The sequence below is a fragment of the Macaca nemestrina genome, chromosome 9, assembly GCF_043159975.1.
Source record: "Macaca nemestrina isolate mMacNem1 chromosome 9, mMacNem.hap1, whole genome shotgun sequence".
Classification (NCBI taxonomy): domain Eukaryota; kingdom Metazoa; phylum Chordata; class Mammalia; order Primates; family Cercopithecidae; genus Macaca; species Macaca nemestrina.
In genome coordinates this window covers 4,141,968-4,160,904 of record NC_092133.1, presented here as the reverse complement: position 1 = coordinate 4,160,904, position 18,937 = coordinate 4,141,968, and the positions used below count along the sequence as shown (strand labels likewise).

At 46.2% G+C, this 18,937-nt stretch overlaps 1 protein-coding gene and 1 long non-coding RNA gene across 4 annotated transcripts in view; both read left to right on the top strand.

Annotated features, from left to right (window-relative positions):
- The window catches only part of LOC105470645 (O-6-methylguanine-DNA methyltransferase), a 291,365-nt gene that overhangs the window by 112,718 nt on the left and 159,710 nt on the right, over positions 1-18,937 (top strand). The gene's annotated exons all lie outside the window — the stretch shown is intronic.
- Positions 1-18,937, top strand: part of LOC105470637 (uncharacterized) — a 57,985-nt gene that overhangs the window by 13,108 nt on the left and 25,940 nt on the right. The window contains exon 1 of the long non-coding RNA XR_980649.2: positions 1-18,937. This exon is cut by the window's left edge and continues 13,108 nt beyond it. This is a non-coding gene — a long non-coding RNA (uncharacterized lncRNA).

The following is an 18,937-nucleotide window of genomic DNA, read 5'->3' as shown; positions in this document are numbered from 1 at the left end:
TTCCCATCTACGGTTAATTTGAAAAAAGCCATCATTCCTGATGAAACAAACTGGAGATGACACAGGCACTCCAGATCTAAATCGTTAGTTGGTATGTTCTGCAACTTGCTGGAGTGCAGACACATCTCAGAATAAGATATTCTCAGACTAGTCAGAAAATTGTTTCCTTTCTTTAAAAAACAAAACAGCACAACATTGAGCCCAGTGTTCAAGGCCTCCTAAAGAGGAAGAGGACTTTTGCCACCTGCAGATAAGAAAGGCTTTGTGGTAATGCTCAAGTGTGAGTTAGGTGCAGGCGTGAACATGCTCAGTGGCTGTGCCATCCCCCTGGAAACAAAACCGTTTCTGGGGAATCCCCTGGCTAAGCATTTGAAAGCAGCAATTTATTTTCAACAGCTTCTATCCTTAATATTTAAAAAATAGGAAAGCGTACTCGATCAGCTTTCTGTTGACTTTCTGCTGCCTGGCTGGTGTCTTGTAGGAGGCGTCCTGCCCGTCTGTGCAGGAGGCTGTCCAGGGTGTGCGAGCCATGTGGGCCAGCTTCTGTGGGCGGACTGTCCAGGTGAATGGGTGAATTCCTCCTTCACCTTTGCTTACAAGTGCTCCTTTATTGACGCCTGAGTGTTGGGCGCACATCTGTGTATGAAGGACATCATTCGGATGGTTTCCAGGGTGGCGGGAAGCAGGCTCCCTCGGCCCGGCTATGTCTCGTGGATGTGCATGGACCCCACCTGGCCTTCTGCCCGACATGTGCTCTGCCCCTCTTACCAGGAGCCACGGCTGTGACCGTTGTGATTTGCACAAGACGTTGAGAGTGTGCTCTGTTGTCAGTGAATTACTTCGAAGAGTCCCTACTTGTGTTATAACTCTCATGACCACTGTGCCAAGTGTTACTGTGCTCTGCCTCTGACGGGTGGCTGCCAGGCATTTGAAAGATTCCATCATAAGTTATTACTGCTAACATTGACTTTTAAAAACATTTAATTGTGTGCGTTTTAAGCTTTTGTTTTCTATATAACCTCTTCCCAATATTTAGATTTTAACTTTTAAAAGGAAGTTACAAATTATTTCTATTATTTCTAAAGGATAAAGTCTGTTTTTTTTTTGTTTTTGTTTTTTGTTTGTTTTAATAGAGCTGTGAGGAGGAAAAAAAAATGATACAGAATTTTAGCAGAGGTGATCCTGTGCTTTAGGATAACACCATTGTTCAGTTACTGCTTTTTTGGTATCTAAATCCCCGGCAGTTTTCCCCCTTTGGATAAAGCATTATGTAGGTTTTAGCACAGCAGCGGGTTCCTGGCTCTTTAGTGAAAAGGTGGCTCCAAGGAGTGCCCCGTGCCCGCCACGGCCATCTTGGTGGCTTGGCGACTTCATATCGACTGCAGGCCCTGTGGACCGAAAGAATTATTTCTTTTTTAGAGGAAAGATATTTACGACCGAAAACAGTGCTAAAAACATGAGAATATTGATCATGGTTTTGAGAGATGCTTACACTGAATCAGTTGATATACCTGAATATCGGCTTTATTCTGTCTTTCCTAAAAGACAGATTGCCAACACAAAAGATGTACAATCTTGACGGGAAAAATCTTATATCTTTCTGAGAGGCTGTCTTGCTTCCTCCCATAACAATGGGGAGAAAAGAGGTCTGTGTGGTTTCCTGAAATAAGCAACAAATATAATAAATGGTGTATGGGAAGCTTCTGTAAAACTGCCTTGGGTGTACTTTATTTAACTTGTAGTAATAGGTTAAATTAACATCAAATGGAAATTGAAATAGCTAAACATTTAACCAATCTAACAGTAAACAATTATTCTAAAAATCAACATAAGAATAAAGACCCATTATCATCAGAAGACCTAATTCATTGTTTTCAGAGGTAATCTTTTGGGGTTCTGTGGAAATTTATAAAGGAATGAGTGAGGCTTAGATTTTTTTAAGGCAAATACTTTTCTGTTCTTCTTAAATTTTAGACCTATTTTGGATCGAGATGGTGGGTTGCTTTTGTAGTTCAAGGTAGAAGATGGAGAGGCTGACTTCCTTCCTTACCCCGGGTAGGAAGCATGACTCTTTCTGGGTAGATTGCAGCCTAGGGGTTGCAGTTTTGGTCCTGTTCTGCCCTTTTCCAGAATTCTTCTTCGTTGCTTCTGGTACATCCCCTTTGCCTGCAGGGCAGGGCCCTGTCTCTGTGGCACACGTTGCAGGACCATTTAAATTTCCTCTGCTCACAGGTGCCGCCCGCACCTTGCTTCCTATTTCATGTCCTCCTCCTCTCTGTAGTTGAGGGAAGAGTGTTCCATCCAACAGATAGAAACACAATTGCATCTGACTGCCATGTCTTTGAAACCTACCAGACCAAGTCTTGACTTTTGTTTTGTTTTGTTTTGTTTTTTGGTGGAGCTGGGAGGAGAAAGATGGGCCATACAGTCTATGTGTGGATGCCTTGGTGGGGGACACAAGAAAGTGAGGCAGGATGTGGAGCACCAGGTCATCGGAGCTGGCAGAGGGTGCTCCAGGGTGCACCGAAGACTTGGCGTGTCAGTGGAGCCAGGAAGTCTCCAGCACAGAAGCGGAAGTCAGTGTGGCCACGGGAGCGAGGTGGCAAAGTGCTGACCTTGGAGGAAAAGAGGGGCCGGAGAGTAGACAGAGGGTGAGGCCTGGATCATCATCAGATGAGCAGACATGAAAGCCCGCTCCCAATAGGATTAGAAAACATGGTTTCTAGGGGACTCTGGCAGGGAAACAGACACGGAGGGGTGCCATTTGGTTTATAAAAGGGTGGTGTAGCCCTGAAGTTGGCAAGCTCTTGGCCTGCTGGCCTGATGCAGCAGGCGGGTGAGGATTGCTTGGCCTGTTCCTGGGGGCGTGACAGGTGTCTCAAGTTTTAATTGCCAGCACACACGAATCAGGAGATTTCATATTTCAAAAAGCATGTATGGCTGCTGCTGCTTTTTTATATGAGGCTTAATTTGTTTTTTCATGTTGTAGCTTTATTGAGATATATTTTACATACTCTAAAATTTACCCATTTAAAATGTACAGCTTGGTGGGTATTTATAGGGTTGTGTATCCATCACCACAGTATAATTTTAGAAGATTTAAATCTCCCTCTTCCCCACTGCCCCTGCCAAAAAACGGACCCCTGGACCTAGTAGCAGTCATTTCCCATCCCCCTCCCTCTGGCCCCAGCCTACCACTGGTCTGTTTCTGTCTGTGGTTTTCCCTGTTATGGACATTTTGCATCAGTGGAAGCATGCCCATGTGGCCTTTGGGCCTAGTTCCTTCCCCTTCGCATGGTGTTTTCAAGGTTGTTCCATGCTCCAGCCTGTGTCAGAACTTAATTCCCTATAGCCAAGCAATATTCCATTATGTGGTGGACCACATTTTGTTGATCCATACATCAGTTGAGTCAGTTTCACCTTTTGGCTGTTGTGAATAAGGCTGCAGTGAACATTTGTGTATATATGTGTCCATTTCTCTTGGTTATGTATATATACACACACACATAGGTCTAGGAGTAGGATTCCTGGGTCCAATGGCAATTCCATGTTTAGCGTTTTGAAAAACTTCCAGTTTTCTAATACAGCTGCCCCATTTTACATTCCTGCCAGCAGTGTATGAGGGCTCCAGTTTCTTCATATACTCACCAACACTCTCCATGTTGTCGTTTTCATTGTAGCCATCCTGAAGGGCAAGAACGATATCTTCTTGTGTAAAACGGGCAAATAATCAAGCTGGGATGGTAAGCAGGGTTTCTATTCACAGTAGGGCTGTTGATAGGATTCACAGTTAACAGAAGGCCACAGAGGGAGGACACCCTTGGTGTACTATTTCTCAAACAGTAGCATTATTGAGATGTAGATGACATACAGAGTAGACCCACAGTAGTTCCCCCTTAGTCATGGGGAATATATTACAAGAACCCCAGCAGGTGCCTGAAACCGTAGAGAGCACCAAACCCTCGGTATCCGTAGGGGGTTGGCTCTGGGACTCCTCTCAGATACTAACATCCACAGGTGCTCAAGCCTCTTATATAAAATGGCATAGTATTGTTATATAGCCCAGAGACACCCTCCCATATTTTTTAAATCATCTCTAGATTACTTATGATACCTAATGCCTAGATATCATTTCATTCTTGTGGATTCAACTTAGTCTTTAACATATAGCAAATTCAAGTTTTGCCTTTTTGAACTTTGTAGAATTTTTTTTCCAAATATTTTTGATCTGTGGTTGGTTGTGTCCTTGAGTCCATGGATGTGGAACCCATGGATATGGAGGGCCAGCTGTACAATATCTTTTCCTATATATATGTCCCCATAATGAAGTGTACTTTGTAAACTAGCCTGGTGAGATTAACAGGAGCAGTGGTGGAACCGTTATAACAACGTGCCATCATCACTACTCTTGTGCTTCAGGGCCATTATTAAGTAAAATGTGGGTGACCTGAACACAAGCACGGCAATGACCTTGGTAGTCTGTCTGATAGATACCAAGATAGATGGCTACTAAGCGACAGAAGGGTGGGCGTGTGTACAGTGTGGATGCACCGGACAGAGGGATGATTCGTGTCTCAGGCGGGATGGAGTGAGATTTCATCACACTGCTCAGAATGGTGTGCACTTTAGAGTGTATGGATTATTTATTTCTGGAATTTTCCAGTTAATATTTTTGGACCATGGTTGACCTCAAGTAATTGAAACCATGGAAAGTAAAACTGTGGATAAGGGGGGCTACTGTATCTCACATGATAAAATTTGCATATGGATGACCCCAATCAAAATAACAAATATTCCCATCACCCCCAAAGTTTCCTCTTGCACTTCTGTGATTCCCCTCCTCACCTCAGCCTGCTCTCCTTTCTCATCCCCAGGCAGTCACTGATCTGCTGTCACTGTACATTAGTTTGATTTTCTAGAATTTTGTGATGCACGTATATACATATATATTGTATTTTACACAACATTTTCTCATTTTATGAATGGAATTATAATGTATAGTCTCTTCGTGTCTGAGTTCTTCCAGCGTATTGAGTTTGACATTCATGCATGTTGTTGCATGCATCAGCAGTTGATGACTCTTTTTGCTGAGTGGTGTTCCATTGTATGGAAACACCACAGTTTATCATTCGCCTGTCATTGTACATTGAATATTGTTCTTTCTGCTTTCGGCTGTTCCAGACACTGCTGTGAATATTTATAGAAAAGACTTGGTAAGGACATATGCTTCTACTTCTCTTAGGTAAACACCTAGGAGTGGGTCCTATGGGCAGTGGATGTTTAGCATTTTAAGAATTTGCCAAACTGTTTTCCAGAGTGGCTGCACCGCTCTGCTGTTTTTACAAATAGTGTGTGGGAATGCTAGATCTTGCATATGGTCTCTGCTTTCGTGTCATTTTCCTTTTGCCTAGCAGACTTAGCGTTTCTTCTGTGGGGTCTGATGGTGATAAAGTCTTTTAGTGTTTTTAATGTCTGAAAAAGGATTTTCATGTTTAAAAGATATTTTTGTTGTGCAAAGAATTTTGAGTTTTCTCTTTTCCTTTTCTTAAAGATCTTGTTCCACTGTCTCTGACTTGCATCGTTTCTGACCAGAAATCTGCTGTCATCCTTATCTTCCTTCGTGTGTGTGGAGCTTGTTCCCCCTCCAGAGGTGTTTAAGATGTGCTCTTTCTCGCTGGCTTTGAACGTCTGGCTCATTTTATGTGTTGGTGTGCTTGTCTTCGTGTGTCTAGTGCTTGGGCTTCATTGAGTTTCTTGGTGCCACCAATTACATCTATATTTGTCTGTTTTAAGTTACCCCACAGTTCTCTAATACTGTGATTTTTTGTTTTTATTTTTGCAGTGCTTTATTTCAGTAGTTTCTATTGTGTTTTTGAGTTTACTAATCTTTTCTGCAATGCCTAATCTGCTTTGAATGTCATCTAGTATATTTTTCTTCTCAGGTGTGGTAATTTTAATCCATAAAACTTTGTGTCATTTTTATATCTTAACTTTTCTTTTTCGTCTTTTTTGAGATGGAGTCTTGCTCTGTCATCAGGCTGGAGGGCAATGGTGCGACCTCGGCTCACTGCAACCTCCTCCTCCCGGGTTCAAGTGATTCTCCTGTCTCAGCCTCCCGAGTAGCTGGGACTACAGGCACACCCCACCATGCCCAGCTAATTTTTATATTTTTATCGTGATCCACCTACCTCAGCCTCCCAAAGTGCTGGGATTATAGACGTGAGCCACTGTGTCTGGCCTGTATTTTTCTACTCACTTTTTGACATATGAAATACAGTTATAACGACTATTTTAATATCTTTGTTTGTTAATTCTAACATCTGTGTCAGTTTTGGGTTGGTTTAGGTATTTTTCTCCTCATAGCAGTTGTATTTTAATTCTTTTATGCTTTTCTTGTAATTTTTGAATGGATGATTTATATGCAAATGTTACCTGGCTGGGTGCTGGATTTTTGTATTTAATAAATATCCTTATCCTTGTTCTGGAAGGCAGGTGAATGACTTGGAAACAGTTTGAGTCTTTTGAGTCATGCTTTGAAGATTCACTAGTTGCAACTACAGTGGTATTTAGCATCAGGCTAATTATTGCCACAACCAAGGCAGGATTGTAAGAGGAGAGATCACTGGATGGGGACCCACGGCTAGACAAAAAAACAGGACCTCAGCCCTATCAGTGCAAGGAAATGAATTCTGCCAATACATAGTGAGCTTGAAAGAGACTCGGAGCCTCAGCCCTGGGAGTCTCAGTTGCAGCTGACACTTTGGTTTCACCCAGAGAAACCCTTAGCAGAGGACCGAGCCCACCCATGCCTGGACTCCTGACCCATAGGACGGATGAGACAATAGATGGGTGGTGGTTAAGCCACTGAATCTGTGGTAAGGTGTGGTGATTTGTTATGCAGCAGTAAGAGGTAATACAATATGCATCTTCTTGCATCATTTACCAGCTTTTTATACGTGGAAGTCTTGTGTCTTTCCTCCATTTTTTATTGCCCTCTTAGTACCTTGTTGTCCTTTTCTGTGTCATATTCCTCCCACTCGCATGCATGCATCCAGGAGTAAGAGCACTGTGGCTCGGTGTGGCCAAGACACACCACGCACCTTCCATGAAAGATGTTTGTGAGTAGCATGGGCCCCCGAGCCCTGGGTCCGGGCCTGCCTGTACTGCTAGCCAGCACTGTCATCGTGGATAGTGCCCTCAGCCCTCACTGTCCTCTGTGAAGTGTGTGTGCCAGCACGCTGACCTCACAGGGTGCCTGTAGCATTTGGAAAGCACACAGCGTCATGCAAACTGCCTAGGAGTGCTCAACAGTTTGGAGCTGGTATCTTTACACTTACCGTGTTCAATATTGCATGCAGATTATATATTTGCACAGCTTAATGAACAGAGAGGTGTTTTAGGACAACTAGGAGAAATTCGCGCAGACTCCCCTCGAGGGGAGGGAAGCTGTTTGGTAGGTGTTTCTGGCAGCAGCCTGATGCAGTTGCTTGTAGACTCTGGTGGTCTGGATACCGCTTCACTGTAGGCTTTAACTGCATTGCTCCAGGTCTGTGGAAGGCTGGAAGAGGCTGGTGGTTTTGTGTCACTTTTGCCACCCGCCCCTCTCTCTAGTTGACAGGTCATTTGGAGCACCAGGGAGTAGAGTCTGGCTGAAGAAGAGGTGTATCCGAGGAGGACGTCATGGCGTCTGTTCTCACAGTCACGGAGTCTGGTGCCAAGGGGCCTTAATTCTGTGTTCCCACCTGGTGTCTCGTGAGTGGCTCTGCAGTGGGATGTCAGAGCAGCCAGGCCTCGAGCCGCCTGGCTGGGGTGGGGACAAAGTGTGTGTTGTCCCTTCATCACGGGAGTGTGGGGCCTGGCACATGCCCTGCCAGGGCCTCACTTGGGCTGTGCCTCAGAGCACGGGTGCTACTCACCTCTGGCCTCTTGAGTTTTACAGGCAAACTCAGGTAGAATTGGGATTCTTAGTCACATTATGGCTCACATGACACGAAATAAAATGTTGACATTTATTTGCTTCTTGTGGTCTCTACTAAATGTATAAGATAAAACTGAAACTTTCTGTTTTTCTTAGCAAGAGTAAAACGTCTTGACTTTGGAGTTTTTTCCTAGTGATTTAACCCAAGTCAGATGTCGGCAGCACCTGCTGCAACAGTGAGGCCTGTGGCCTGCGGCGGGGCTGCCTAACGCTTACTTGGGTCATCAGCAAGGAAGGGCTGCTGGACAGGCAGCACTCCCAGAGCAGTGGCTACTTACAAATCCAGCTTCCAGCAGGGAGACCACGAAAGGGTCGCGTCCACCTCCAGGGCGGGCAGTGAAGCCGCCAGCTGGGAGCCACGTGAAAATCAGAGCCAATGGGAGCTGGCAGCCCGTCCGCCAGGAGGGGCCAGAAGACAGAGGCAGAGGACATGGGATTTGGAGCCCAAGGGAGGGGACCCAGGTGGGTTGAGGCTGGAGATGCCCCAGGAAGCCCTGGTTTGGGGTGAGGGTGGGTGAGACTGAGAGGCTGCTCAGACAGGGTGGGTGGTTGAATGGAGTGTGGGTCATGAGATCACCACAGGGCCACAGCATATCAGGCCACGGGTTCCCTGTTAATTCCCCTCCCACCTCGAGGACCAGAGCTTCCGTTAGGCAGGCGGGGGCTCTGCCACAGGCCCACGTTCTCTGCTAATTCTCTTCTCTCCTAAAGGTTTCAGATCTGCCTGTGGTCTTTTGTTTTACTTGGAAACACATCTTTAATATATGTTTTAAAAAACGTTTAATATAAAAATTAGTTCACTTTATAGTTCAGTTGCTTTGAGCACATTTAGTAAACTGAGATGTGCTTATATGAACTTTTCCCTGAAAAGTACCTGAATCCCGGAGTTCTACATGGATTGAATACTTATGTTTCCAATTTTAATTCCTTAGATGGCTAACTCAGCATTATTTAAATTTTAATAAACAGACTGGATACAATGTGAGCGAATTTTTCTCTATATTTTGTGAATCTATATCAGACCAAAATAAAACTCTGTTTCTATTTTCAATGAATAGTTTCTAGCCATGGAATTGCTGGTCGAGGCAAGAAAGTATGAATCTTATTTTTGTGGATCTAGCCAAGAAAAAGAACGTAAACTTTGAAAAGTGTGTCATTTGCCATTCACAGTCTAATGAAAAACTCAGAGAGGCTAGAAACTCTCCATAAAAATTCTGATATCGGCATTTAAGATCCAGCAAGATAGGGTATACGGGCATTTAAGGGATTCACAGTCCACAGTTTACTGGCACTCTAAATGCTATGACTCTTGTACTAGCAATCACAATCTTGATTTTATTACCGAGAGGGACCCCTCGTGAGGAGTGTGTCGGTGCAGTGTGCAGGTTAAACTGTGAGCTGCCCCAGCCTCTCTCCCGCTGGCTGCTGGAAAGGTGGTCAGATTACCTTCCCAAATCTGAAGGGTGCTTGGCTCCAGCAAATTGGCCATTTAGTCAAAAAGTGTCTGAAAATGATGTTTAGTCAAAAAGTGTCTGAAAATGACGTAGTCATTGGAAGTGTTTGGGAACAAGCGATGAGTTGGCCAAACGCAGTGTGTTTTCTGTAGGCAAGCACCTGTGGCAGCTGGCCGGGATGGGCAGGCCTGCAGAGACGGCTTCCTGGGGGTGCGGTATGGTCAGGGTTGAGGGTGGTGACAGTCTCCCCCCTGAGAAGGTGAGACCGGCCAGAACTGGGACGGGAATGGTGAGTGGCCATGTTTCATGCATTGTCCGTTTTTAACTTTTGAAAATGCCAAAAGCAAGTACGCTGCCTTGTGGAATCTGTGCAAGCAGTTCTTTCCAGGCTGACCTTGAATAGCCTGACAGCAGAGTGAGGAATGAAATGAGCACGTCTCAAGCTGTCGTCCGCCCGTGCGGGCAGATGTGGACCTGCTGCTGCTCCCTGACCTCTGTCTCCCCAGGAAAGGAGTGTTCTAGCTCAGAGGTTCCCAAACTGGGTCTTCCCAAGACCACACAGGTCACAGATGGCTGTGCCAGGTCAGAGACGGCTCCGTAACAACACCAAGACCTTGCGTGTCCAAGAGTGATGCTGGTAGAGGCTACTCTAGCTGGGCCTCGGTCCACGCCAGGCCCCAGACCTCTGCAGCTGTCCTCCTGCTCCTCACCACCACACGTTTGCAGGCAGTGGACGGTGTTTTATTTAAGAATGTCCTTGTTGGCTGGGTGCAGTGGCTCATGCCTGTAATCCCAGCACTTTGAAAGGCCGAGGAGGCAGGATCATTTGAGGTCAGGAGTTCGAGACCAGCCTGGTCAACATAGTGAAACCCCATCTCTTCTAAAAATACAAAAAATTAGCCAGGCACGGTGGCAGGCGCCTGTAATCCCAGCTACTTGGGAGGCTGAGGCAGGAAAATGACTTGAACCCGGGAGGCGGAGGTCACAGTGAGCCGAGATCGTGCCATTGTACTCCAGCCTGGGTGATAGAGTGATGCTCCATCTCCAAAAAAAAAAAAAAAAGAAAAAAGAAAAAAAAGAATGTCCTTGTTGAAGCAATAAACGCTAATTTTATTACAAACTGACAAACTGACCCTGGAGCACCTCTCTTTTTAGTAGACACGGGTGAAATGGGAAGTGTGCGTTAAGCACTTCTGCCGTGGACCAAAGCAGAGTCGTTTTCCAGAGGAAGGGCATGTGTGTGACTCAGGCTGCGGCCACTTTTTTCCTGGAATACCATTTTCACCGTTGAAGGTATCACTGACCAGCCAATCATGTTTACCCACACTTGGGTTTGTGGCAGAAATTTTCAAGGAAAATAGCTGACAGTATTTGTTGCTAGTTCTGAATGATGAAATCTGAGTTTCAAGTGAAAATCATAATTTCAAGAAACTTGCACCTACTGCCATGAGCTTAATAGCATTTCAATGTTTAAAAAACGTTCTGCTGATACCAGTGTTGCGTTAACTAATGGGAACTTTGGTAGTGTACTGTTGCTGAAATGTCTCACGTAGATTTACATACCTCAGTGAACCAATATTTTCCAAATGATGGATAATGTTATAAAATTATGCCTGGGTAAAAATCCAAAGTGCAGGCAAGGCGAATGGATTGTAATGGAACCGTGCAGACAGCTGATTTGGAAGGCTTCAGGGTCCACATGGAAACTGTGGCTTGGGAGCTGCCCCTTGCTGAGAGTTCTGTTGTGGCATCAAAGGAGAGTATCCACAGTGGCAGTGGCCCAAGGTGGATTTTTCTTCCTGCATGTCAGCCACAGCCCTGTATGGAAACAGACTGAAGGCAGAAGCAGCTGCAAGAGTCCACCTGCCTTCTGTTAAGCCAGCTGTGAAAGAATCAAAAATGTAAACCAGTGCCACTTTAACTAATCTTTTTTTGTTTTTGGAAAAATGGTTTTCATGAAAATGTTATATGTGATAACATGAAATCAGTTCATAAGTATTTCGAAATGAAATATTTTTAAATGTTCTCAGCTTTCAATTTCAAACACAGTGTCAATAGAAATAACTTGCATGAGGAAAAAAATAGCTCTTTAGAGTCCTCATGATACTTAAGGGTGAGACTGAAAAGTCTGACAACCACTGTCCCAGACAAACGCCTTGGTGGCCTCGGGAATGCTGCGAGGTCGGAGAACCTGTTCGCTGTTTCCTTCTTGTGTCGGTGGGAAGGAGAAGCCCCAAGCCCCTGCTTCTCGGGGCTTAGGTGTGTGTCATCAGTGTAGGGAGGGTCTTTGAGCATCCTACCCCCTGCTCATTCTCTCGATGTTATCTGGACAGGAGATTCCAGCTCCCGTGCAGTGGGCGCTATTGGGATTTCCAGGCCTCCAAGTCATGATGGTGGGTGACATGGAGCTGGTATTTGAGAAGGCTTGGAAACCTCACCTTAGAAAGGTGGGTCCTGATCAGCGGTTTGGGATGCCCTTGTGTTCCTTCCATTCGGGATGGGCGGTCCTCCCTTCTGCCTCCCCAACTGTCTTGAGCACAGTGTGGCCGGCGTCTGACCAGGACTTCAGAGTGGCCAGCCCCGTGTTGCCAACAAATCTGAGAGGGAGCTCCTGGCTTCTTTCTTTTCTTTGAACTACATCAACGGAATTGTTTTGGATCTTTAGCCGTTTTAAAAAACACAGTCATGTCATGTCCCCTTCTGACACTCTTTTAAGCTTTAGGAAATAACAGAAATTTCAGTCCTACCGTGCCTTGTTCAGAGGTGACAACGAAAATGGGTGGCTGAGGCGTTAGTCTCAATCATCCAGGCTCCTTAAGGCAGCTTTCGGGCGTGTCTGGGGAAAGCACGCTGCAGATGCCCAGGGCTGTGCTTCTGAAGAGGTTTCAGGAGGTTGAGTATTGACACCTATCCTTACAAGGGGGTGGGGTTTTCAGGAGGTTGCGTATTGACACCTTTCCTTACAAGGCGGTGGGGAGGCCTGGAGGACAGGCAGTGAGGCGAACAGTGCTCAGTGAATCCACCCTCCAGGTGAGGGGAGGCAAATGTCAGCAGAGAAGGTGGGAGCAGAGGAGGAGTGCGTTACGCAGAGGTCTCTGGGCCAGGAGAGAAGGTGGGAGCAGAGGAGGAGTGCGTTACGCAGAGGTCTCTGGGCAGGCAGAGGAAATGAGCCTCGACTTTGCCCTGCCCTGGGAAGGGAAGCTTGTGATCCACGTTACATCAGTGTGGGGTTTTAGGAGCTGGACTGAGATGGTTGATCTAAAGTCACAGTTGGCAAGTCCCTGTTTATGCGAGGCCAGCAAGGCATTCACCTGTGAGTGATCTGTGGGGGCAGCCCTGTGTTGGTGCCTGAGGCCTCTGCCTTTCTGTGGAGGTCTGGCTGACGCATGAGGCTAGAAACAGCTGTTCATTTGGAAGAGGGAAGTTGCAATGACTTGGCCTCTGGGCTTAAGCTTTCCTTTTACATAAGAAGTGTGAGGGGTCCTCAGATGTTTTATCTTCCTTTACAAAGTTGTGTTGTCAACACCAAGTAAACAGTCTTGATTCTGAACAAGGAGGTAGCCTGGGTACTGAAGGTGCAAAGAGCTCAGATAAGAAGTTTCTGGGAAATAAATTTAAAGATTTTTAAAAAATCAGATTACTAAGGCATATTAAAATATGTTCAATCTTACATTGTGTTCTTTGAAACCTTGAATTACTCTAGTAAAAGGCTCAGAGGGCACTGCCGTGGGAAGCTGGATCTTGGACAGCTCTTTAAAATGCCTCGGTACCTTTCAGAGGGCTTTGGATGGAGTGAAGGGACACCATCGGGTCTCACAGCTTTCTCCTGCCTAACACACCAGAGCAGTGTATGAAATTGTTCCCGTCAGCTCCAGTGCGTGAAAGACAACATCAACAGTAATACCTCTGTTCAAAGGAACAGCGGGGCTGGAGACAGCAGAATCCTTGGAGGGTTCTCTGGCTGCAGAAATCTCTCTCCTACCACAGATCCTGTCCCCAGAGAAGGTGCACCTCTCCCACCAATGCCCTCCATCCTCAGTTGACAAGGATTGGAAAAGTTCATTGGTGACGCCGACATGTAACATTCCCTGGCGAGTTACACACATCCAGGTGACCTTCGGACCAGCATTGCCGGCACACCCCCCGTGTGCCATCACCCTGCCAGGCTGGAGAAGACTGCTCGGAGCTTTTCCTTGATGGGGGAGAGGAGAGCCAGAGCAGTGCCCCACCTCTCATGGTTCACCCCTGCCATCTCTCGGGGCCTTCCTTCAGGCTTTCCCTGTGTCCTCAGATCTTCGCCAGGGCCCTGTGATCCTGTGTTAGTTCATTCCATATGTCATATGTGAATAATGTCATTTGAACCATTTGAAGTCCTTTTGTAGGAAAACTAAGGCAGAAAGGCCAGCACCACAAAAACGCATCCAGAATTCTCCACACAGGAGGGCCGAGGAGATGGACACGCTTAGCTCCCCCTGCCAGCGGCGGGCATCTCGATGTTAACCACATCTTAGAAATGGCTCTGCTCAGGCTGGACTCATAAGTGTACTCATAGATGCATTCTTCCATGTTTTTGGAATTTCCTAGAGAAAACATCTTCTTTGTTCATGCCCATGACACACATTCCTTCCTGTGGTGACCAGCTGTCCATCCTGAGCTTTCGTGGTGTCCATCCATGAAAACAAAGGTGTCTGATACCCCGTGCCACAGATATACTCTCAACCAGAATCTCCCAACCTGGGGTCCGTCGTGGTCTTCGGGGGGTCTGAAACTCCCCAGGAACAGGTGAAAAGTGTTGACTGGAATGCGTGGATATGAGCACCGCGATCCTCTTCTTGGGGCGGGGCCCAGAGGGTTCTTGAAATTCTCGAAAGTGTCTTTGTCCCTCCCTGTGAGTGGGAGTCACTGTTTCAGATGCTCAGCTTTCCAGGTGATTTTTCAGAGATCCCTGGCACAGGCTTTCAAGGTGACTTAAGATTGTCTCGGCCGGGCGCGGTGGCTCAAGCCTGTAATCCCAGCACTTTGGGAGGCTGAGACAGGCAGATCACAAGGTCAGGAGATCGAGACCATCCTGGCTAACACGGTGAAACCCCGTCTCTACTAAAAAATACAAAAAACTAGCCAGGCGAGGTGGCGGCGCCTGTAGTCCCAGCTACTCGGGAGGCTGAGGCGGGAGAATGGCGTAAACCCGGGAGGCGGAGCTTGCAGTGAGCTGAGATCCGGCCACTGCACTCCAGCCTGGGCGACAGAGCGAGACTCCGTCTCAAAAAAAAAAAAAAAAAAATTGTCTCATCATCCTGCAGGTAGGAATGGGAGTCATCAGGCTGATGGTCACGAGCCGTTGGGGAGTTCCTCCTGTCTTGCCCTCAAGCAGAGGAGTAAGGGGACCCCTTTAGAATGTAATTCTAATTGTTGAAAAGCACCTAACAAGTTTTCTTTGGGGGAGACTATACAGGGACTGGGTAGGGACAGTCACGTAAGACATACCTGTTTGTAGAAAGAGCTGGATGTAGAATTGGGCTGCAGAAAGAAGAGTCAGACTACAGAGCCTTGAAGGAGCTGTGAATACACTGGGCATCTGACATCCTTGTTTACTTCCCCCTCCCCCTGCCCCGCCCTGCCCTGGGGTATCAGTAGCATGGGTTGTAATTAAATGTTGGCATTATTTGAGTTTTAGCATGGTATTTTCTGCATTGGGTACCTGTATGATGTCATGGAGTGGTGACATAAATAATGCTAGACTTTCCCAATTTATCTACCATCTTGGCCCCTCCGCAACTCAGTCATATGTGGAAAGTCAGTTTCTTTTTCCATTTATTATAGTTGTTAACTAAAGATTAAAGTTTTACATTTCATTGCACCTTCATAAATTGTTTATAAATACGGTGAAATCTAAGCAAACCAAGATGATCTCGGGAAGAAGTGTTCTTTATGGAATTTCTCTGTTTAGACCTGGCGCGCACACCCTTCCTTCGGGATGTATCACCGAGATGAAGGCGGGCAGATCTCATGGGCGTGAGCTTGTGTGCATGAAGCAGCTCCTGCCGGCAGTCCTGCTACACCTGGGCGGCCGACACCCCATGCAGAACCACGGTGCTTGGGTGGAAGGAGTCTGTGTCTGTTGATCAGAATGCATTCTTGCCTTCACAACTAATGTGCAACAAAAATAATAGGACCGCACCTGCTCTTGATGACTGAAGATATGCAGAAATACATTTCCCTCACTTGAGCACGTCTCTGGATATACTAGGACAGCTAGGTTGTGCTTGCGTTTCAGGCCACGGCCCTGCTCAGGAGTCATGTTGGTCTTCTTGCATTGAGTCTTACCCTCCACAGCCCGACTTTAACAGTGATGATAGCCAGGAAAGAGAGGGAAGCATTTTTGGAGCTGGGTGTGGTTTTAATGAGGCATATACAGACACTGCTCCAGTGGATGTAGTTGTGAGGGGGGTGGGACGCAGTGGTTGAGGAAGGGGCTTAGTGGGCTGGAGTGAAGGTCTCTGCTGGAGATCTAGGAGTTCCCCCTAAAACCCTCATCTGATTTTCCTCTCCTGTAGACTGTTAGGATAAATGAGCAAGAGGATTCTGCACAACAGACCAATACCTTGCTTTCTTTTGTGAGCAGCAGAGCTGCGGTGTGGAGAGGGGACGTCCAGTGTTAGATGTCAGGAAGTTCACGTCCCAGGGTATCCAGTACCTCTGAGCTCTAAGCCTGCAAAGGAACCTTCTTTACAAATTGCACCATTGTTATGGTTGGCATTCTGGTTAAAAGTTCATCTGGATCTCAACCTCGCGTGAAATTGCAGAGCTACGACTGGAAAACTCAGCATCAGTTGAGAACCTTTGGGGACTTCTCAGACATTACAGTTAGAATTGAGCAAAACACGCTGGGTTCCATTCACTCACATTTTGGTGAGTGGGGAAAAAAAAAAACAGTTTAGTTTCGTCATTTTTATTACCTACTTTTCAGACAGATCCAGGAAAAAAAACAAAAAAGACAAGCATCATGACCATGTTTAGGAAATCTTTGAAACCTTTTTTTTGTGGAAGAAATATGTATGAAATTTGGCATACTGGTTAGCCATTCCCTTACCCCCTTATTTTTGATTATCCAAAACCTCAAGGCGCTTTTGCTCTTCGCCTCTGTGACTGGGGTAAGCAGACGACAGCCATGAGCGAGGTCTTGTCCACCAGCTGTTTTTGTATGATCAGGACGCTGAGTATGGCTTTTCCATTTTTAAAGGATTGTAGGAAATAAACAGAGTATTGATTAGAGACCCCACGGGGCTTGGAAAGTGTAACATACTTCCTATCTCCTCCTCTACAGAAGTGGCTGCTGACTCCTGTTCCGTGGGGTCGAAACACAAAGACTGAATAAGGGTGTGGTATTTTTGTATTTAAAAAATGGCATAGGGTATTTTTAGAGAGGTTGTGGCATCGACTTATTCTGTATTGCTTCAGAGATGTCATTGGGTGGGTAGAGGCTGTGCAGTGGCCCCCTGTGGTCACATGGCAGTGACTCTCGGCTCCTGGGCCTGCTCTGCAGTCAGGTCCGCCATGTGGAAGTGCTTCGAGACTCAGTGCACGCATTCAATGTTTTGTGTGTGCCAGCCATGTTCTAGGCCACTGCGGATGTGGCCAGCGGGGAAGATGAGGACCCTGTTCTCATGCCCAGCCTCAGCGTGGGTGTGTGGAGCATCCCTGGTTGAAGGTGTGCTCAGGATTCCTTTAGTATGTCATGAATCCATCGTGTTTCTCAGAACAGACTTAGGAGCCAGACTCCCTGAGAGTGAACCCTGCATGGGCCACTTCTTTATATGGAACCATGGGCAAGTCACTTGTTCTTTCTGGCAGCATCCATCTGTATAAGGGGATGATAGTGCTGATCTCATAGCGTAGGTGACAGATTCCCAAGTAAAGGGCTTGTTAAGTAGGCCTGGGGCGGGCCTGGCACATTCTGGGTGCCGCCTGAGGGTCTTATGTCATCTTGGTGGCCCACAGTCCCCTGCAGCGGTGCTGCTGATTCAGGAAGTTAAAGCGTAAAACTGCGCTCTGGAATAAACACAGGTCTTTCGAGAAGACTCTAAAACCACACGCAAGTAAGCAAAATGTGCTGCCCGATTACTAAGCAGAGAGTTAAATTCTATTTGATGTTTTTGTTCTGCATTGTTAGGGAGTAAGAGTATTTATGGCTGGAATCCTTGGCCAATCCTAAATTTTCTTCTTAACTAGTAGATAATTAAGTGTCCGCTTCTAGAGGTTCTTGATGTGCTTGTCTTGTGTATTATAAAGTAAGAGAGTTAACTTACCCACGCCTCTGCTGGGCCCACACTCCATGGGGATGGCATCAGTGGCTTCCGAGCCCCTTCAGGCGGTGAACACGTGCCCTGAGCTGCCTGTTTTGACAGGGACATCATTTTTAAAGAGTCCTTTACTACCCCAGTTTACTCACCTCCTGTTTCCTCCAGCCCTTCCCTTTTTTTATGTTCTTCTCTCCCTTTTCCCCTAGCAATTGCTACTACCCTTGTTGGTATTGATAAAAGAAAAACTTCAGCTGAATTGAATTTAAAGGAGTTTAATTGAGCAATGAACAGTTCGCGAATCGAGCAGCCTCCCGAGCGAGAGTAGGCTCAGAGCTGTATGGTGGAAGAAGATTTATGGACACAAAAAGGAAAGTGACGGAGATGAGGCACGGAAACAGCCAGATTGGTTACAGCGTTTGCCTTATTTGAACACGGTTTGAACAGTTGGCTACATTGGATTGGCCAAAACTCAGTGATTGGCACAAGAGTAGGCTACGGTCTGTTTATACCTCCACTTGTTATAGTTCATGATGTACAGAAAAACCTTGAGGCCGCACTTAAAACACGGAAGGCGGCAGCTTTAGGCTAAACTTCATTCAACAGGTTGCTCTTGTCACTAGGAAGTAGTCACATACAAACGCAAATGTGCCTGAAGTTTCAACCGAGGTTTTGGAGTGTAGGATCCTGATGGGTATTCCTCTCTTCTTGTTTCTTCTTGCCTTGCTCATTTATCATCCCTTCGAGTCAGTGATTTCAGATCTTAATCCTTTTTCCTAGTCACCTAATATTCTAAGATATGGCTATATGAAGTATTTCCAGCCATCGTCCTTCCGCCCTCAAAAAATATGGTAATAAGCATCCTTCCCACCCCACAAAAAATACTGCAGTAAATGCAGACATATGCTTGTACATGCATTCACACACGTGATTCACTGAGGCCGTGAAGTCTGTGGGAGGGAGTTCTATAACTGAACTTTTCCACAGGCCATGCATATCTTTCTCTTTTAATAGGTTGTTTCTATACTGTTTGTCATGTCAGACCATTCCCATTTTACCATCCTTTCCTCACCAGGGAAATAGAGTGACAGAGCGACTTAATTGTTGCCCATCTGATGCGGATAAAGTGTCATATTACTGTGCATGCCCCTGGAAAGTTTGCACACTAACGTACATTGGTCTTTCTGGATGCCTGTTGTTACCTATAG